Consider the following 22,625-nt stretch of genomic DNA (forward strand, 5'->3'; position numbering starts at 1 on the left):
CAAGGGCACACTTTTCTGTAAATATAGCTGCCATACTCCCAGAAAATGTTAATATCAATACCATTATGATGATGTAATAACATGAATGGGAAATCTTCTCACAAAAGATTATCTTAGGAGTTAAGTAAGGTGCTATATTTAAAAAATGTAATGCTATCTCAAAGTAAGATTATTTTTGGAATTTTACTTAACAAAACCACTTGAATTCTAGAGTGCATACTATAGTATTTTTTTGAATAGGGGATTGTAAAATAGGACATCATAAGTGAGGAAGAAGAATTAAGTCCTATCTGATAGGACTAATCATTCAGAGTTGGAAAATTGTTTTGAATATTCTGTTATGATAATGATGATAGTCCTATGATGTGTATAATCTATTAAGAAAATTGTTTTTCAAATTTATAAAAATAGGAAGCTCATTGAAGATTTTTCAAATATCTTTTAAGTTCTTAGCAGGTATGCTTAATACTGCATGCCTTAGCGATTTAAGAAACAAATAATTCTTAGTTTCATTTTAAAGATAAAAACTTTTAGTTTCTGGTGCCTGCAGGGTATATTACCATTTAGTGGGGCATTCAATAGTTTATTGATTGAACATATTTTCATTTTCTTGAAAGCTTAAAATACACTTAACAACTGACTTGTTATTCTGTAGTATGTAAGTTACATACATTAGGCTCAAATTAATTCCTAGTTGTTTAATTAAATTGGGTGTTTACATTTCAGTTATTTTTCTTAGAGAAAAAATGTAAAAGAGGAATTTTGCTATACTCAAAGATTAATGGAAATATTGAAGCTGATTAACCTTAGTATCACAAAATAAATTAAAATTAAAGGCTAACAAAACTATCTTCTTAATAAGAGGGTCAATTTATTATCTTATTTATATATAAGATTATAATCTTATGTAAATATAAGATATGTATCTTATATATGATATATAATATATTAATATATTATTCAAAATATTCAAATTATTTTGAATGATTTTCTTTTGGCATCGTCAGATAGGTTGGTGGTTAAACAGGCAAACAGCTATCAGCAGTCATTCATAATTAAAACAAAAAGATTGTCCAAGAGTTTAGAGTAAGTGTAGCCTAGAGAAAAGAAATCTGCTATGTAAGATATACAGAAATTAGTAGTGTGGTGTAGTTATTCAACTTTGATTAATTAGAAAATGTTAAATTATTTGCAACTATTGAACTATTTTATGAAGAAATGACGGTTAAATAATCTAAAAGTTATTCAGTACAGTAATTTCTAATAATTATAAATTTATTACATTAACACAATCTTCAGAGTGACAAAGATAAATAAAATAGTTTCTTGTTAATGTCATTTCCATCTGTAGAAAACTTAAACTTTGGTACATTTTTTAGATTTCTCTTTATTTTCAAAATGGTAGTTTTCTACAAAGAAATAAAACATTATTGTTGTAAATTATTATTTATAATATTATATATTTTTATTATACTTTAAATTCTAGAGTACATGTGCACAATGTGCAGGTTTGTTACTTTATTACTGAGAAAGTCTATTCATTATTAAACTTTTTTCTGTCATTAAAAGTAATTGATTCATTTAAATATCATAAAATATTTTAGAAGTTTTTAAGAACTAAAATACTACTATAGAATTATTTAGTTTCCATATATATGTTATTTTAATTTGGATAACAAATAATAAAATACATTTTAGCAATAAGAGATGTCAAAAAAGAAATATGACTTTATTATTGAAAATATAATTAATCATAACGACTAATTTCTATATTTAAAATGTTAATATAGAATAGCTATTTAGTGCAAGTAAATAATCCCACTAAAATAGCATCAAGATATAATTGTAAATATTTCTTACAACTTTTAAATTAAAATTTAAACATTTCTTTCATAATTTTGAAATAATATTTGTATCTTAAAATGTTGTATTGCTTATATATTATCTTAACTATCACGACAGCCTTATGAGGGAAGCAGAACAAGTGTGAAAATTCCAGTTTTACTAATGAATAAACACAGGCTTAGATGTTTAAATACCTCTTTTTTTATGAATAATAAATATGTCTTGTAAATATCAAAGCTTGGATTGGAACTCAGTCTGATTTCTTGTTCTGTATTTCTTGTTCTGATTTCTTGTCTTCATATTAATGATTACACAGACATAAACTACTCAGAGTTACAGATTTTATTTTATTTTCAGTGGACTCCAGAACAGCTTTTGATTTTATTTTACCCTCTGTATTGAATATGCCTGTCATAGTTAGAGATACCTCTAATTTCCAGAAAACACTGTTTCCCCTTCTGTGCTCCATTCCCCATCATATTTTACTCTTTCCAGTGAATATATGTATATACATAATATATACATAAATATATATATGTATAAAAAATATATTTACATAGGGATAAGAAAATCAGGAAAAGGATGATATATTGAAAATTACTTATTATTTTCCCACCATATAACATCACCGTTATCTTTTTTAATTGTCATTTTTAATTTTTTGTTTGTTTGTTTATCACTTAATTTGGGCATAAGAGGTGAGAGAGAGTTGTTTTGTGTGTGTGTGTGTGCCAAAAGATATACTTACATAGCAGTAATTCAAGAAAGTTAGAACGGAAACTATTCCAGTATAGATAATTTTACATTCTAAACATTCTCTTTGTTTTGTTTTGACTGACTAAATTCATCACAAGTTTTAAGAAACAATTTTACGTTTGCTTTTATTAAGCATATATTTAACTTCAATAGCAGATTTTATTCACTTCAGAGAACTAAAACATCCAACTTGCATAGTTAATTTCAAAGAATGAAGAAGTAGAGCTCTTTGATCACTCTCGATGAACATTTCTCCAAATGGTGTTTTTTGGGGACTGCTAATTGGAATGCTAATCCATCTACATGATGTTAATCAACATGTTTTAAAAAACTCCTTCAGCTGACATATATGATCAGCACTCTTTATCTTCTAAAACAATCTGATGCCTACAGCATGTAAGTAAACTTCTCTTTAATATGACTATAAACTTTTCTTGTCAGTTGCCTTTTGAGATTAGCAGAGTCGGTTAAATATGAATGTGTTGAGAAAGACTTTTATTTCTACAAAGTTGAATTATTTGAAAATACTAGATAAAAGTAATTGTTTAAAATAACTTTTTAATATTTAAGTATATGTAGATGGGGTAACTAAAAAAAATTGGAGGAAAATAATTAAAACCTAAATGACTTCTCAGAATGCTTCACAAATGTCTTTAAATTGTCATTCCTCTTTGAAAAACAAGGAACTGAAAATGTGGTAATCTTAGTCGAAGCGGTATGTGATAGAAGAAATACAGTGTGGAATTTTAGTCGCTTAGTTACTAAGAAAAGATGCTGACCCTATGATTTAAGACTGGTACATAAATATACACTTACATATTTTAAGTAAAAATAAAATATTTATGGTATGCACATAATAAAGTACTTTTTGTTTAACTGACCAACATGATCTTCAGTTTTTTTTGTAAGATTGCTTTAAAAAACATTGTATGCTGTTGCAAATAATTTTAGAAGACACATCTTCAAATAATATACCACTAATTAAGCATATATGTACCTTTATTGCACATTCATGGAGAGAAATTTAAATATAATTTGATATTTATAGACATCTTTGCTTTTTGAGTGAAGGAGATAATAATGATTTATTCATTGATACAACTAATAGTGCTTAAGTGTTTAGTATATGAGAGTATTCTATTAGATGACTGGAATCCACTAGAAAAAACAAAAAATCTCTTGTCCTCAAAAAGCTTATTATATACAACAGGTAAACAAGTGGAAACAGGAAAAACAGACAGCAACAGAAGAAAATAGTTTTTTAATAAGGACAAAAGTAATGAACTCTGTGTATTCTTCTCCCATTGTGTTCCAATTAGATTTCTTTTGTGACTATGAAGGAAACCAGTGCTATTTGAGCTTTCACTTCAGAAGAAAGCTTCCAGAACTCAGGCAGGGCACCGCTTCCTCTCCCAATCCACTCCCTTTATAGAAATCATAATTTCTACATATAGTATTACACTTCACTTTCCCAATCTTATGTAAGTAAGGGAAATACCGTTCTGGCTTTGTTGCCACTCATGTTTCCATGTAAAAGGTTCTTTCTCAGCAAGCATGCCCTGCCACCCAGTTATCCAATCTAGGATAGCTTCCCATTCAAATGTTAAGATGCCCGTTCTCCTGACATGATATGCTCTTTCATGATACAGTATTTATTGTCTTTCTCCCTTTACTTCTTTTTAAAGCAAATAGATTTAGAGGGTGCAAGTGCAATTTTGTTACATAGAGATATTGTGTAATGGCAAAGTCTGGGCATTTAGTGTATACATCACCTAAATAAAGTACATTGTACCCAATAGGTAATTTTGTATTTCTCACCTGCTCCTATCCTTACACCTTTTGGGATCTCCAATGTCTATCATTCCACTCTTTATATTCATGTTACACATTGTTTAGCTGTCATGTCTAAGTGAGAACATGTGGTATTTAACTTTCTATTTCTGAATTATTTCACTTAGGATAATGGCCTCCAGTTTTATCCATGTTGTAAAGACATGATTTCATTATTTTTATGGCTGAGTAGTATCCCACTACTTCTGCTTAAGAACAGGGACCTTGCATACTTCATGCCAAGCATTACCAAAGTGGTGCTGGACCCCACAATTGGTACTCGATGAAATTTTGTTCATAGAAAAAAAATTTTAGACATATTTTTTTAACTACAAAGCCTTTCAATATTTAATATGACAATGTTAAGTATCTATTTTGGCAAATCTATAGTTTTAACAAATATATAGTTTTAATAAAACTATTTTGGATTTTTTTTTTCTGAGAAGTATCTCTTTAAACCAGTGTTCTTCATAATACAGTTTGAGAAACATGCTTATACATTTATTAGAAGATTTGCCTATTAAATTTCTATTTTAAAATGTGAGGGAATTGAAAATATTTATAATACCTTATGCTAGGTGTTAAAACAACACTATTGGTCTCCAAATTGGTTATGAACTTAAGTGACAATAAATTTAAACATCTGAAAGGGTAGAGAAAAAGTTCTCTCTCATCATTTATAGTACCAACTTAATGTCAGCTTATTCTTTGGCTGTCTATTTACATTCATATTCTGACTGTTGTTTACTTTGCTATTACTGTAAAGCATGATTTTTTCCTCCTAGAACAAAAATGTTAAAATGATTTTTTATAACATGCTCATTTGTGATCCTTCTAAAATTCAACTCACTGTATAATATAAACAAAAGCCATAATCTTATAACTATATCTAGAAATTTCAGAAATATCTGTATTAATGTGGTCAAACATTTTATGTTTGCATTTCTGCTTATTTTTAATCTTCAATAATTGTTTTAATCATATTTTGCTTCTAGACTAATTTTTGTAATTCGTTCACTTTTCAGAAAGAAATGTAATTATGCAATCTGCATGTAAATGGCACTTTTTAAGAATGTGATTCCCTTACTGTAAGATGAAATACTGAATCAAGTGTGAATTTGTATTGAATTTCAACTGGAATTCATTTAAACTATTATATTCTAATTTGAGCAACTATTTAGAAAATTTGTGTTTCATTCTTGTTCATTTTACCAGGGCAAGTTAGTCAGTTTGAAAAGTATCTGACAGAGTAATAGTGGAACATACTGATGTGTAGTGTCATCTCTAGAGTTAACTGCTTCATTTTAAATCATAATGTTGCTACCACCTTTTGGACGAAGTGCTTAACCCCATGTGCCAATAGTGCATATTTTATAGAATGGTTGTGAGGACTTATTTTTATAAAATGTATGTATTCTAAAAATAGTGCCTGACTCATAGTAAGCGCTTAGTAAACGCGAGTAAATTATTTTATGTTGTTTACGAATATAGATTGTATAATTTAATGAATGAGAAGAAAGTTTCTGTTCAGAAATATCCTTTGTAAAAATTGGGCTTATCAATAGAGAATAAAATTTTGATTTTGGCTGAAACAAAGGATAGAGGATGTCTTTACACTATATAAAAACCCTTTGTGGGAAGCTAAAAGTTTTAAGTTCACAGATTTCAAAGTGAGAGTAATCTAGATTCTTTCACTTCCTATTGTGACTTTAGGCAATTTTACCTCTCAAAGTCATGATAAAATGAGAATGATTCCATACTTCTTAGAGTTACTCTAAGGAGCAGGAAAGGAAATTTATATAAAGCACTTAGTGCAGTGTACAATACACAGTAAATGATTAAGTTTTTATTATTGTTTTAAAGTTATATTTCAACTGATTATTTTAGAAACCACTTTGAGAAAAATAAACAAATGTACAAACAAAAGTCATCTGATAAAAATTGGAGTAATTACTACTGAAATAGAGGAATAAGAATTGTTAAAAAAAAAAAAAAAAAGTTGAGCGTTAACGAAAGGTAAACTTTACCTGCATAGCGATTTTGCCTGAGATAGAACCATATACAAGAATAGTTTTATGTGTACCTCATTATTGTCAAAGAACACTTTTTAGGCTTCCCCATGTTCATATTCTTGTAAGGGTCTATTAACTAGACATGATCCCCTTTAGAAGGATGTAATGAGATGTATTTTCTCCATGTATAAGCTCCCTTTCTGTAATAGCTTTGATTCATTGAGAACATGCACTGTGTTGCTGTGGAATATAATACACTAGTAAAACTTTTTTCTCTAATTACAAATGGAAAAAACTTTCCCTCTAATTTTGAGATGTAGCTTTTAAATACTAAAAATCACTATCATAATTTAGATGATGGCTTATTAATTAAAAAATATGTCTTCAGTTATCACAAAGAATCATTACTGTGTACAGGAAAAAGGGAGTTTGAAGAACATATAGTAAATATCAATGTATAGAAGAAGAGGAGTAAAAGAGTGTATAAAGGAGATATCCACCTTAGGTGGCACCTAGACTCATGCCCGATTTATCCTTATCCGTTAAACATCTCTTCAGGAAGCCTGTTGTGTCCTTGGCACCTAGCACAGTCCCTGCATTCATGTCAATTGAATTGAATTGAGTTACAATCTATAGCTCCTTGTTTTTAATGTAACTTTTAAATATTGATGTTATATACTTAGTAACTACTGACATATCTTGCACTGCAAATTTTGGCTCCGCAGGACCTAGTCATAAAACATTTTGTTTGGTCTTGTCATAGTTCAGATCACATGATGCAAACATATGATAATTTAAAAATATGTAAAAGACTTGGAAGTCAGCAGAAAACCATATTTTATATTGAGGTGCCTTTTTGAAGACCTTCCATATTTTTTTCTTCCTGTTCTTAATGAATTGCTTAATGAAGGTATGGAGAATCATAAAAGATAAAATAACCAATGTCATGTTGCTACTTAGTAAGCAAACCAAAATAAGATTTTATTGGCTCCTATATATTGTTCCTTTCATGAAAATAAAAAAGTTATTGGTGAATTTTAATGTGTAAAAATACACTGGTATATTTATAGGTAGATTTATAGAGAATTTATAAATAGATTAGTTTTCAATTATAAGCTATTTCTCAGTACTCATTATCATTTTGAATTTTTAAGATAGTGTTTCAAAAAAATTGAGGACTTACATTCTGTATATATGCATTACATTCATTACAAACTTACATATAATAATTTAGTTATTTAATTGCCCTGTGGAATCCAATGTCTAGCTAATTTTATTTTCTAATTGTCAATAGCTTATTTATGTATAATGTATTTCTTCTTTGTCTCTGCTCTATTTTCTACAGCATTTTTCACTGTAAGTCAGCATTAATTAAACATTTGGGGACATATTTTTTTCTCAATAACCTTAATGAAACAATGCCCTGCTAGGGGTTGCTAAATGTTCACTCTCACACACATGACCATCATGTACCTCTAAACGCCTATTCCATAGTTTCTGAATTTCAGGGCTATTGATATTTCTAGCCATATAATTCTTAGTTGTGGGATCTGTCCTGTGTGTTGATGATGTTTAGCAGTATCCTTGGCCTCTACCCCCTTGGTACCAGTAGCACCTACTACCTCCTTGAGTTTTGAAAACCAAAAAAAGGAATCTAGTTATTGTCGAATGTCCCCACGTAGACAAAATCACCCAGAGTTGAGAACTACCGAGTCATAGCCCAGTGGCCCTTGATTCATGGAACACAAATTAAAAATACCTGCATGAATGGAGATTAGGAAAGGATTGATAATATTACGGAATATCTGTTTGTGATCCTTTTGGCAGTAGATCTGTTGTCATCCTCAACTTAGGACAGTTCAAGCTTCTTATCTCATATTTGCCGTAAAACAATGACTAAAATAAACCTTTTCCAAGTTAGAAAAGTTTAGATGATTTTTTTTTTTTTTCATAAAATGTTCAGAGATTTATCTGGGGGAAGTGACTCTTAAGTATATAATACTTGGATTTTCATTCTTTATGAATTTAAGATATCTGGTCTTCACAGGGTTTGATTCCAAGGGAAGAATGATCAAGTAAGTAATTGATGTAGCTTCAGATTACAGTTAACATTTCTCAGGACTGGGAAGATAAAATAGGGCACAAAAGAGACGTGTACCCCCAAAGCAGTGAATAAAAAGTAAATAGTCCGGTAAAGGTGGCCATTAAGTTGCCTTCTCCTTTTGCCCCTTCACTTTATTTGTGTTGTAAAAAATTACTAATTGTAAAAAGGAAATAAATATAAGTAGATCTTTAAATATATGGAGGAGGGGCATTTGAGACGGAGGACATACATATCAACAAACATGTTACATATGTTTATTTTTATAAAAATCAGTGATGATATTAATAATAAGTTACCCCTCTTTAAAGTGCTTCCTATTTGCTAAGAACAGTGTAAATCAACTCACACATTTTTTTTCCCCCTCAGTTCTCATCCAGCTTTGTTAGATAAGAAATGTTATGTGCTATTCTTAATGGTTTGGCCAAAGAAAAATGCAGATTAAGAAGTTAAACCACAGATCTTAATTTGGGTTTAAATTAGTGTTTGTGTTACTCTAGAAACTATTCTGTTAACCACGCTGTTACATGAATTTTATATGCACATTCCAAGTTAAACCACAGATCTTCATTTGGGTTTAAATTAGAGTTTGTGTTACTTTAGAAATTATTCTGTTTACCACGTCATTACATGGATTTTATATGCACATGCTATTTTTATTTCTCATTTAATATAGGTTCAAATTTATATAGTTAAGCTGTATTATTTCTCTAATAAGGTAAGCAGAAATTTGGTAAATAACAGCAAATAGCACTAACATTTTTGTTTATGCACAGAATATATATTCGGGTTTTTACTTATGTTTTAGCTCATTAATTTTCTTCTTCTCTGAACTGCAATAATGAATTACATGTTAGGAAACAAATTATGTTTGGTATATATAAAGTAATGAACTTACATGGTTAGGGTGATTATAATTCATAATTCAATTTTAATTTCAAATGTGTATTTTCTACCACCTCATCAATTTAAACTAGATAAACTCAATACACAAACAAACAAAAAGCACAATCTTGTTTTCTTCTGTTGAGAGTGGGGTAGAGGAAAAGGATCTGGCCAGCTGGTGCATAGATACAAATTTCAATAAATGGCAGTGAAAACAGACTTGTTTGGAATCTCCAGCTGGATGAGCATTGTGTCAACACTTTTGTGGTATTTCTTGATGATATCATGTTAGTCTGAAGAGCACTTAGCAGATATTAATTATCATCTGGTGAACACTCTTCAGTTGAAAAGGTGAAAATCTATTCAGTATGTGCAATGCATGCTCAGTTGTCAAACTAAACTGCAAGCTACTAAGACTTAATGTTTTGGTGTTCATGTAAGGTGTAAAGGAAACAGATGCTGTGTATTGTTCTATAAAGTATATATTACCAAGCAATTGTTTCCAGTTTCTAATATTTTTATTAATGAGTGCATTAAATAATTTAGCTCTATTTGTTGCTGATCGTTTTATTGTACAATTACCATGTAAAACATGTAATACAGGCTGGGCGCGGTGGCTCAAGCCTGTAATCCCAGCACTTTGGGAGGCCGAGACGGGTGGATCACGAGGTCAGGAGATCGAGACCATCCTGGCTAACACCTGGCTAACACGGTGAAACCACGTCTCTACTAAAAAATACAAAAAACTAGCCGGGCATGGTGGCGGGCGCCTGTAGTCCCAGCTACTGGGGAGGCTGAGGCAGGAGAATGGCCTAAACCCGGGAGGCAGAGCTGCAGTGAGCTGAGATCCGGCCACTGCACTCCAGCCCGGGCAACAGAACGAGACTCCGTCTCAAAAAAAAAAAAAAAAACATGTCATACAAACTTCTAGATTGGGACTTCAATATCATTTTAAGCTATCATTTAATTTGGAAGCAAATATAATGTGTTCTACATTTTCATGTAGAAACAGTCTTTCAGAACTTTAACTTGACTTCAAAGGCAGGAAAGCTCCTCCTTCAATTATTGCATCTAGGCTGCAAGCGTTTTTGGAGCATCTCCTAAATACATACAGTTCTACTAAGACAAATTTTATCAGCCATAAATACACCTATGAAGGAGATATTAGTGTACTGCATAATAAAAACATTACATGTAAGCTTTAGTGGTTTAAAATTAAGATGTATTGGCTGGGCACAGTGGCTCATGCCTGTAATCCCAGCACTTTGGGAGGCTGAGGCCTGTGGATCATGAAGTCAGGAGATTGAGACCATCCTGGCCAACATGGTGAAACCCCGTCTATACTAAAATACAAAAAAATAGTTGGGTGTGGTGGTGCGTGCCTGTAGTCCCAGGTACCGAGGGAGGCTGAGGCAGGGGAATTGCTTGAACCCGGGAGGCGGTGGTTGCAATGAGCTGAAATCATGCCACTGCACTCCAGTCTGGGCAACAGAGCAAGACTCCATCTCAAAAAAAAAAAAAAAAAAAATTGATAAACCAGAGTAGGCATTCTTAAATAAGTAAATCTTAAGTACCACACAAGGGTCAGAGTATATTAACCCCCAAAGTGAATGAAGATACTTTCGTGCTTGCTTTCTTGCATTCTGAATCTGCGTTCATTCATTCATTCATTCATTCATTCATTCATTCCGTAAATATCTATTCAACAACTATTAAATGATAGCTGTGTCAACTATCATTTAATGTTGCTGAACATAAAATAATAGGCGTTCATGAATTCTGAATTAAGATTTGAGCTATTTATTATTTTTATTTCAACTATTTGAAAGTAAAATAAAATACTCTGCAGTAAATGAAATTCTGTTAGCAATGGTGTGCATAATAGATTAACACACAAAGAGAACATTTAACTTATCTGTACTTCCTAGTTAAAAATGTCCCTGTTCACAGGTTCATTTTTCATAATACATCAACTTCATTTCAAGGCATAGTAATTGTGATGAACCATAAATAGAATTGACAGGCTGACATAATGAAATATTGTCTGAGCATTTGAGAAAATAGAAAATCTAATGTGGATAATGGGTGGAAAACACATCAAAAACAAATATATTAAAATGTAGATAGACATTTATAAATTTTTAATACATCTATTGAGCTGGGTGTGTAAATATTCTAAAGGAGTATATGAAGAAATAAGAATAGCTGTAAGGTTTCTGGGGGAAAAAAATCAGCTATAAATAATGTGAAAGAGAAGTTTTTAAACAAAGACTGGATATACCTTATCTTGGAAGTATATGGAAAGAAAAAGACAAAGCATTTCATGTAAAATGTCAACATTGTCCTGGCTATTGAAATATATATATGTGTGTGTGTGTGTGTGTGTGATATATATATATATACACACACACACACACATATATATGTGTGTATATATATATTCATATGTGGTGTGTGTGCATATATGCGTGTGTGTGTGTGTATATATATATATTTTTTTTGAGATGGCATCTCACTCTGTCACCCAGGCTAGAGTGCAGTGGCGCGATCTCACCTCATTGCAAGCTCTGTCTCCTGGGCTCATGCCATTCTCCCGCCTCAGCCTCCCAAGTAACTGGGACTACAGGTGCTTGCCACCAAGTCCAGCTAATTTTGTGTATTTTTAGTAGAGCCGAGGTTTCACCGTGTTAACCAGGATGGTCTCGATCTCCTGACCTCGTGATCCACCCACCTCAGCCTCCCGAAGTGCTGGGATCACAGGTGTGAGCCACCGCGCCCGGCCCAGTGCTTTTTCTTAATGTGTACATGAAGTGGGAGCCATGGTGTCATTTTTGAAAGTACAACAGTCTTTCAGCACTTTAACTTGACATCAAAAGCAGGAAAGCGCCTCCTTCAATTATTGCATCTAGGCTGCAAGCATTTTTGGACCATCTCCTAAATACGTACAGTTCTGCTAGTACAAATTGTATCAGCCATAAATACACCTATGAAAGAGATATTAGTGTACTACATAATAAACACATTACAAAGACAATACATAATACTTCAATCCTGAGAAGTAGTACATGTGATTTAGAAACATAGAAGTGTGATGAAATTTGAATTGGACCTTGGGTTATATATAGAATTTGGGTTAGGAGATAATGTAGGCCATTCTAGTTACTGTTAGAGGATGTCATCCAACTCGGCTTTGGACAGTGTATTCATTGGCCTGGGGAAAACCATTTGTAATCACTTAACATTTTATTTTATTACCTGTAAATTGGTGGGATTTAAAAAATTCTATGACTTATTAAATTAATCTTTGCGTTTCAGCTTCAGTTAGTGTCTATTTACTGATCATCTTTTCTTCTAGCAACACATCCAAGATCCAATTTCAGTTCCTTGAAATATCCACTTTAATATCAGTGATGCAGTATTGCTAATCTCGTCTAAAATCTTATAATTCAAGTAATATTTATATTGATTTCAATTAAATGCATATATCATTGGATTAGTTTTTCCTGTACTTTATTTCTTATACCTATTTGATTAGCATTGCCTTGAAATGTCTTGCAGATTCCTCATTTTCATTTCTACTGGTAACAGTGTTCCAGTACTGACCACTTTCTGCATGAACACTTATTTATTCCTAGCTTATTTTCCTATTTCTTTCTTCATACTCTCTTTTTCTGTAGTTGAATGGAAAAGACCGATATTGGCTATGCTCCAGGATATGGCAGAAATAATAATATATTGAAGTAATGATGAGTGTTGATTTATTATTTAATCCCTCTTCAGGCTTATTGTCACTCCATAAAAGTATTGTGATTCTGTGATTTAATCTGAAATTCACTGTCTGACTTCCCTGCCTGAGCTTCTGGGCATCTAGCCTAATGAGATGGAAAGATTTCCTAGAGAGTCCCAAAAGCATCTTAATGTGAACTTTTCAATTCTTCAAGTATTTCCAAAAGAGATAGAATGAAAATAGAACTATTAGAGATTCTTTGTTGACAATAGGAAGAGATGACAAATGAGGCAATGGAACATTATGTTGTCCAATATCTTAAAAAACTCTCTGTCCATCAAATCAGTGTAAATTCTGAAGCCACATTTTCAAATAATTTGAACAATTTCCACATCTTCAGCTCTATAAGAGCTAATGCACTCAATTAAAGGAAGTCTTCTCAGTGTCTATACTTACCAAACTATTTCTTGAGGCTAAAGATCCTTTAAATGAAAACAACAGCAGCAGCAGCAACAAAACAATCTGCAAATTTGTATATCTTAGTAAGGAACACCAATTCATTGTTCTTCGCAATGTAATTGCTTTCTAAACTTCAAAAATTTCACCTTGCCCTGTTCAGAGGTGTGGACAGAATGATATGGAGATATATACTATCAGATCCATAAATTTTTATGTTAAATAGTATAAATAATATACTACTTTCAGAGAGTCTATATCCCCAAATGGACACGCATCCTGATGAATTTGGAATGCCCAAGAAACACTACATTGAAAGTATCTCCTCTCTTACTCTGTCTCTCTCCCTCACCTTCTCTCTCATGTATGCATGCACAAATATTCCTCACCTTCTTTACAAATGTTTCTAAAGTTAACATATGTACTATAGAGTCCACTCAAGTAATATAACTTACTTACAGAGGAAGAGAAATCAACAACTGTGTTACAGATCTGTAGTAGGATGTTGAGATGTGAGTTTATCAAACCAAATTTGTGGTTTTAAGACTTGATATACTGTAGTTTGAAATATTTTTGAGCTCTGGGAGGGATTTAACATTAAGTCCACAGAGGCATAAAATACTATTTCTTGAATAAACTCCCTAACTTCCCTAGACAAACCTTTAAGAAGTAAGGCTGAAGCCTGGGTATAGTGGCTCATGCCTGTAATCCCAGCATTTTGGGAGGCTGAGGCGGGTGGATCACCTGAAGTCAGGAGTTTGAGACCAGCCTGACCCACATAGAGAAACCCTGTCTCTACTAAAAATGCAAAATTAGCCGGGCATGGTGGCAGATGCCTGTAATCCCAGCTACTTGGGAGACTGGGACAGGAGAATTGCTTGAACCCGGGAGATGGAGGTTGCGGTGAGCTGAGATCGCACCATTGCACTCCAGCCTGGAAAACAAGAGCAAAACTCTGTTTCAAAAAACAACAAAAAAAGTTAGGTTGCATACATTTTCATGTAAAAATTCACAAATGGATGCTCTAGGAAGATTCAAATAAAATATGGTTAATGAAGAAATGTACTCATAGAGTCAATTATTTGTAACCAATATGCTGTGATAGCCACACATTAAAAAGTAATATGCTGAAAGTTTTCTAAAGAACACTGTTTTCTCTTATCAGTGGTTTTTCTGAGGGAGTAAACAAGGAAGTTTGGCCAAATGCACCCTTTAGAACAAATGAAAATTGCTTTGAAGAAATCTAAGAAAAATATTTTATTGTAAAGTTACAATGAAATCAAACAAAATAATGTATACAATCAGTCCTTTGTGGGTTCCTCATCTGCAAATTCAACCATGGATCTAAAATATCTGGCAAAAAAATCAAGGATTATGTATGTACTTAGTATGTACAGACATTTTTCCTTGCCTTTATTCCCTAAACAATACAGTATGACAGTGATTGACATAGCATTTACATTGGATTAGGTATTATAAGTAATCTAGAGATGAAGTACATCAAAGGATGAGGGTAGGTTATATGTGAATATTATGCCATTTTATATAGAGACTTGAGCATCAGATTTTGCTGTCTCCAGGAGTTTCTGAAACTAACCCCTTATGGATACCGAGGGATGACATAATTTGTGTTTGTCCTTTATGTGATTTTGAGTAAGTCTGTTTCTGAAATACTTTGTAACTATTATCTATTAATGTTTATACTAATTTAATTTTTATAATGGATATGATATGTTGGAAAAATACATAATACATTAAGCATATTTTTGTTTAAAATAATTACTTCAAAAATCAGTATAAAACTACTAAAGAAAAACACATAGTGGATTAACCATATTATATGATATCTTTAAGGTGTACTACAGCCTAGAAAGCTGTAATATGATCATAGTCTACTTTTTCTCATACAGAGTCACAGGAGAATTTCTAGTAAATGGGAGTCAATTTTAATGTCCCATTACTCTCCCCACACATTTTCTGTTTTGGCAAAGGATCTTCACATAGGCATAAGAAATCCTCTGGTGAATTCGACTGGGGGTTCCCTACAAGAAAAGAATTCATGAGTTCATAAATTTTTCAGTCCCTTCAATTTATCTGGAGAGTTATGGATAGCATGCTGGGTAGCAGTACATAGAGCAGATCATCTTGAAAAATAATGCCATCTCCATAATGGGGAGGTTGCTATTTCCCAGTGGGGGTGAGCTGTTTAGGCTGTATAGATACAGCCCTATTGCGGATTGCTGCTGGCAGGGAAAATCACATTCTTCTTGGTTTCCATATTGCTTTGAATATGTATCAGTGGCTGAGATTTTAATTATGTCAAAAAGAGCACATGTAATCACCCTTAAGATATTGATAAAAAATGGACAAAGAATTTCACAGTTAACTGTATCATTTTCTTATTAAAGCCCCTTTAATGTATGAAGATATTACAGGATTCTGGGATTTTTAAACAATATTCTATGCCATGTATGCTCTATTCTTAGCCATAGTGGCAAATGAAAGTAGATTGACTTAATAGTTTTTCATATTTCTTTTAAAATTCATTATTTACTATTTGAAGGAAATATTTCATTGTTTATTCCTAGTTAAACAAATTAGCAGCTCCTTTTACAAACAGTCTTTTTTTTCCTAACATATTATATCATAATATGCTTGTATATGTTAAGCTTAAAATAGTTTTATCTGACTAGGTAGGGAAAACAGTAATGTTAGAAAGGTAAGGGTAGTATATTAGTCAGAGTTCCTCAGAGGAAGAGAATGAATTGAAGATGTGGGTGAGGCTTGGAGGGGTGTGGTGGGAAGGGAGAGAAGAAGTGAGAGCAAGCAAGAGAGAAATTTAAGGAATTGTCTTATATTGTGGGACTGGAGACTCATGCCGGGTTTGTATGTTGCAGTATTGAGAAGGATTTCTTCTTCTTTGGGATAACTCAATAATTGCTCTGATAGTCTTCAATTGGTGGAACTGTGTAAGAGGCCAATGTGACCTACCCACATTATGCTTTACACAAAATTTATTGATTTAAATGTTAATCACATCCTAAAAGTTTCTTCGCAGCAAAATCTAGACTGCCTAGCCAAGTTAAAACATAAAACTAACCATCCCATATAGTAAAAGGGAGGTTTTGGTCATTACTGATACCAATACAGATCTTTCAAATGTTGCTTGAAGATCTGAGGCATTTGTAACAAAAAGGAGTCATGTACAAAATAATAGTTGCTTTATATTTGTTGAGAAAGGTATCAGAATAACTTCTTTCCAGGCAATGTGCATGTTATTCTCTTTTCTTTCCCTGTTCTTCTTTGCCGGGAACTGCATCTCTCCCTCTTTCTCCTTTCAAAAACTCAATCAAGTTTAAATTTCATAACAAATGTTAAGTTTTATTTAATATTCTATTCTCACATTCATCTCCCTTTTTGTGAAATCCTTTAGTACCTATAATCTTGGCCACATGGCTGAGTCTTTAATTGTCATTTGCTTTGTTTTTTATCTTATCTTTCATGTGTTAGCATCTGAATTTCTTTGAGTCAGGAACTTTACTTCACGTTTCCTCTCTGGCCCATATATATAGTTCCTTGCTCATGTTAAGCTCATAATTAGCTACCGGGAAATATTTGTGGAATTACTTAGTTCATATCATAATTTTACATATCTACTGAGGCTGATGAGACAAATCTTAAGAAGAATAAACATCTTTTAGCCCATCTGTGCTGCTATAACAAAAATACCATGAACTGGATAGATTTTAAATAGCAGAAATTTATTTCTAACAGTTTTGGAAGCTGAGAAGTTCACTATCAAGATTCCAGCAGATCGGAGTGTCTAGTGATGATACATTTTCTGGTTCATAAATAATACCTTCTAGCTGTGTTCTCACATGGTGGAAGGGGCAAAGGGTTTCTCTTGAGCCTTTTTTTTTTTTTTTTTTTTTTTATAAAGGCACTGATGCCGTTCATGAAGGCTCTGCTCTCATAACATAATTACCTTCCAATGGTTCAACTTCCTAATATCCTCACATAGGTGACGGGTTTCAAGATAAGAATTTTGGGGGACACAATCATTACGACCCTAGTAATATGTCATATTTAATTTGAAGTTGTAAAAATGAATAATGGAGTAGCAATCAAGTCTAACTTTCCAGATACTATGGTTAAAAAGTATAGAATAAAATAATACATTTAAACTCTTGTAGGGTTATGTAATAATAAGAAGTGGTTCATACTTGTAATCCCAGCACTTTGTGGGGCCACGGTGGGTGGATCGCCTGAGGTCAGGAGTTCAAGACCAGCCTGGCCAACACGGTGAAACCGTGTTTCTACTAAAAATACAAAAATTAGCCAGGTGTGGTGGCACTTACTTGTTGTCCCAGCTACTAGGGAGGCTGAGATAGGAGGATCACATGAACCCAGGAGGCAGAGGTTGCAGTGAGCCAAGATCGCACCACTATACTCCAGCCTGGTAACAGAGTGAGACTCTGTCTTAAAATAATAATAATAATAATAATAATAATACATAAATAAATACATAAAAATAGAAGTTTCAGGCTAGGCGTGGTGGCTCACACCTGTAATCCCAGCACTGTGCGAAGCTGAGACGGGTGGATTACCTGAGGTCAGGAGTTCGCAACCAGCCTGGCCAACATGGCGAAACCCCATCTCTCTTAAAAATACAAATATTAGCCAGGTGTGGTGGCAAGCACCAATAATCCTAGGTACTCGGGAGGCTGAGAGAGGAGAATTGCTTGAACCAGGAAGGCGAAGGTTGCAGTGAGCCAAGATTGTGCCACTGCACTCTAGCCTGGGGGACAGAGTGAGACTCCATGTCAAAAAATGAATAAAATACCAGTCTTAGATAAGAAAGTCAAATATTGAATATTTATCAGTTAATTAGTTCTCTTAATGAGATATAGTTTGTATATTTGTTCCTGCCCATGTCTCCTATTGAATTATAATCCTCAATGCTAGAGGTGGGCCTGGTGAGAGGTGTTGGGGTCATGCAGGTGGATCTCTCATGGCTTGGTGCTGTCTTCACAGTAGTGAGTGACTTCTCACAAAATCTAGTCATTTAAGTCTGCGATACCTCTCCCTGCCAACGCACACTCTCTCTCGCTCCTGCTTTCACCATGTGATGCACCTGCTACCTTTTGCCTTCCACAATGATTGTAAGCTTTCTGAGGCCTCCCCAGAATCCAAGCAGATGTTGGCACCATGCTTCTTATAAAGCCTGCAGAACTGTAGGCCAGTTAAACCCCTCTTCTTTATAAATTACTCAGTCTCAGGTATTTCTTTCTAGCAACACAAGAATGGCCTAATATAGGAAATTGGTACTGTAGGTAGGACCTTGATCTAAAGACACCTGAAAATGTGGAATGGGCAGAGGTTGGAAGAGTTTGGAGGGCTCAGAAGAAGACAGGAAGACAAGGGAAAGTTTGGAACTTCTTAGAGACTTGTTACGTGGTTGTGACCAAAATGCTGATAGAAATATGGACTTGAAGACCAAGATGGTGAGGTCTCAGAAATGAGGAAGTTATTGGGAACTGTAGTAAAGGTCATGTGTGTTAGCCTTAGCAAAGAACTTGGCAGCACTGTGCCCCTGCCCTAGAGATCTGTGGATGTTCGAACGTCAGAGTGATGATTTAAGGTATCTGGTCAAAGAAATTTTGAGCAGCAAAGGGTTCGAGATGTGGCTTGGCTGCTTCCAACAACCTGTGCTCAAATGCAGGAGCAAAGAAGTTACTTAAATTTGGATTTTATATTTAAACAGAAAGCAAAGCATAAACGTTTGGAAAATTAGCAGCATGGCCATGTGTCAAGGAAAGAAAATGTTATTTTTGGGAGAGAAATTTAAGCAGGCTTTGGAGCAACCGCTTGTCAGAGATGTTCACATAACTAAAGGGGAGCAAGGTGTGAAAACCCAAGAGAATGGGGAAAGGCTTCAAAGGCATTTTAGAGACCTTAAATGACAGCCCATCTCATCACAGGCCCAGAGGTCTAGGAAGACAGAATGGTTTTATAGGCCAGCCTCAGGGTCTGCTGCCCTATGTAGCCTTGAGACACTGCTCCCTACATCCCAGCTATTCCCATTCTATCCACGGCTCAAAGAAGCCCAGGTACACTCAGGCTGCTACTTTGGAATGCAAGACATAAGACTTGGCAGCTTCCAAGTGATGGTAAGCCTATATGTGTGCAGAATGTAAGAATGAAGAACACTTGGCAGCCTTTGCCTAGATTTCAGAGGATGTATGAGAAAGCCTGGGTGTCCAGACAGAAGCCTTCTGTAGGGGCAGAGCCCTCATAGATGGCTGTGTAGTAGGGCAGTGCCAAGGGGAAATGGGAGGTTGAAGCTCCCATACAGAGTCCTCAGTGGGCCACTGCCTAGTGGAGCTGTGGGCATGGGACTGCTGCCCGCCAGATTGCAGAATGATAGAGCCATCAGCAGCTTGCAAGACTTATTACAATAAGATACTCTTAAGTCATTTGGAAATGTATTCCTGTATAATAAAGGCAATGGCAAATAGATGTTAAAAGTTCTGAAGTGAAAAATGATCAACATATTTCTTAAGGTGGTCAAAGTTGATAGAGAAGAAAATACTTAAGCTGATTTTTAAATAGACAATCTTTAGGCAGGCTAAAGAACAAGGAATTTTAAAGTGGATGCATGGCATGGAGGCATAAAAACTAGCATAATTTGGAGTGAATTAAATTTACTAAATTATTGTTAGAGCACAATGCATAGAGGAGGCAAATCAGAAGGTAAGGCTTGAAAACTAGACAAAGATGTTATCATAAAAGGATGTTTAAGATTCATTTATACAATACAATGGGAATACAATATAAATGGCAATAATTTGGATTTTATTTTGTTGGCCATAAATTGTTTTCACCATCTAGTCAGGATTATATGTTAGAAAAGTAATTGATGGAAAGAGAGAGAAAAAAGACTAGAAGTAAAATTATTAGTTTAGGTGATTGCCAGTAGGCAATGAACAGATAAAATACCTTTTATTTTTTGAATGGGATGAAACACTTTCTGTAGTAAGATAACTGTAATTCAAGTCATTCTAACAATGGAACTCAAAAATTTCAAGAGAAGACAAATACTGGTAAGAACATTAATAGAGTATAAAATAATTAATATTTAGATATTTTTAAAAATGTGTTTAATTTGCATGGCATATTGAATTATCTGCACTTAGGAGTTAATTATCACATATAGTTTTATATCATTAAGTTTTTGGAACTTTTGTTAAGAGTACTAGATTGCAAAACTTAATTTTTGAAGCGTGTATTAAAAGTGTGAAATATGTAGTTGGTTTTAGATTAGTGGAATATTTACTTAGTAATTTTGTTGAAATAAATCATTATTATATTTCATTACTCTTTATGGAAAGAATTTTATGCAAAGTTTGAATGTTTCTCTCATTTAAATACATTTCTCTTATGTTTAAATTTAGTTTTTGAATCTTATAAATGAATAGCAAAACATTTTTATTTTCTTATAGCCAAGAATATTATTCTTCTATATTAGTTTAAAATGATGTGACTTAAAAGTTGATGCCTAGTTGAGAATTTGCAAAATATATCTGAATTATTAAAACATGAATTGATGCCATAATATCTTAAAGTGTGCTGCATGCTTTCAGGAATCACTAATTGTGCCATGACCATACCACTGATTCAAACGTTGAATAGAATATGCAAGTGGAAGAAACTTTTCCTGAGGGTACTTAGACTACTTCAGTACAAATAGTATTGTAATTCTTTTGGACTTATACATTTCTTTAATTGATATTAGTTGACATACTGAATAAATTATTTAAAAATTAGTCTAATAATGTCTCAACCAATTACATTTTGTTGAGCTAAATGATCATTCCAGCATGGAAATGCTCACAACATACAGCCAATCCTCATTATTTGTAGGTTTTGTATTTGCAAAGTCACTATAATTTTTTATGATCACCCAGATCTGTACTTGTGACAATTTCATGGAAATATAAAGAGCTGCAAAATTTTACGTTGATCAATACTGTTTTTCCTGTCTTAGGTCAAAAAAGTCAGTGCTCCCTCTTCTTGTTTCAATTCTCATACTACAAATACATACTCTTTATGGTCTAACTAGTGCCAGGTTTTTGTATTTTTGTGCTTTTCGTTGGTGATTTCACTGTTTACAGTGGCCCGAAACATTACACAGAAGCACTATCTGGTGTTCCTCAGCACAAAAAGGCTTTGATGTATCTTACAGAGAAAATGCATGTGTTAGGTAAGCTTCAGGCATGAGTTGTAGTGCTGTTGACCATTACTTTCAATGTTAATGAACAATTATATATATATTAAATAAGACATCTTTAAATAGAAAGACATATAGAATAATGTTATATATTAATTGATTGATAGATATGTGACCACAGACTCATAGGAACCTAACAGGAGATACAGGACTCTAACCCTATATGTCCCCCAGGGAACAATGGTGTGGTTTTCACTGATGTAGTGTTGCAGTGACTTCATAGAACATAACTACCATGAATAATAAGAATCGACTGTATTTACAATTATCAAATGTGAGTTTTGGTAATACCAAATAAAAGATGCATAAACAATATGTATATATGTGTGTTTACATACAGATATACATATTTTTCAACATTTACATACACATACATATATGTGTATATTTATGTATGTAAACATACATATGTATGTAAATATTGAAAAACATGTATGAGTTCGTATTGTTGGGTAGAAATATCCTGATTTATGTACCATCCTGTATAGATAGGAAAGATTTACAAAATCTAACAGATCTAACATTTCTTAATTTCGTGGATAGTTAACCTAAAATAGGTTATTTAAGAGATAGAAAATTCCAAAAGGTGTAAGTCTTACAATTAATAACTAAAAAGCCAAGGCATTAGTAGCAACCTAGATCCAGTAATACTTTTTTATGATGGAATATATATGTTTAATATGTATAAATAAGGAAATCACATGTATACTAAAAGATGTTCTC

At 33.2% G+C, this 22,625-nt stretch overlaps 1 protein-coding gene across 2 annotated transcripts in view; it reads left to right on the plus strand.

Annotated features, from left to right (window-relative positions):
- NEGR1 (neuronal growth regulator 1) overlaps window positions 1-22,625 on the plus strand; it is an 896,443-nt gene that overhangs the window by 15,494 nt on the left and 858,324 nt on the right. The gene's annotated exons all lie outside the window — the stretch shown is intronic.

Source organism: Piliocolobus tephrosceles, chromosome 1, assembly GCF_002776525.5.
Source record: "Piliocolobus tephrosceles isolate RC106 chromosome 1, ASM277652v3, whole genome shotgun sequence".
NCBI lineage: Eukaryota > Metazoa > Chordata > Mammalia > Primates > Cercopithecidae > Piliocolobus > Piliocolobus tephrosceles.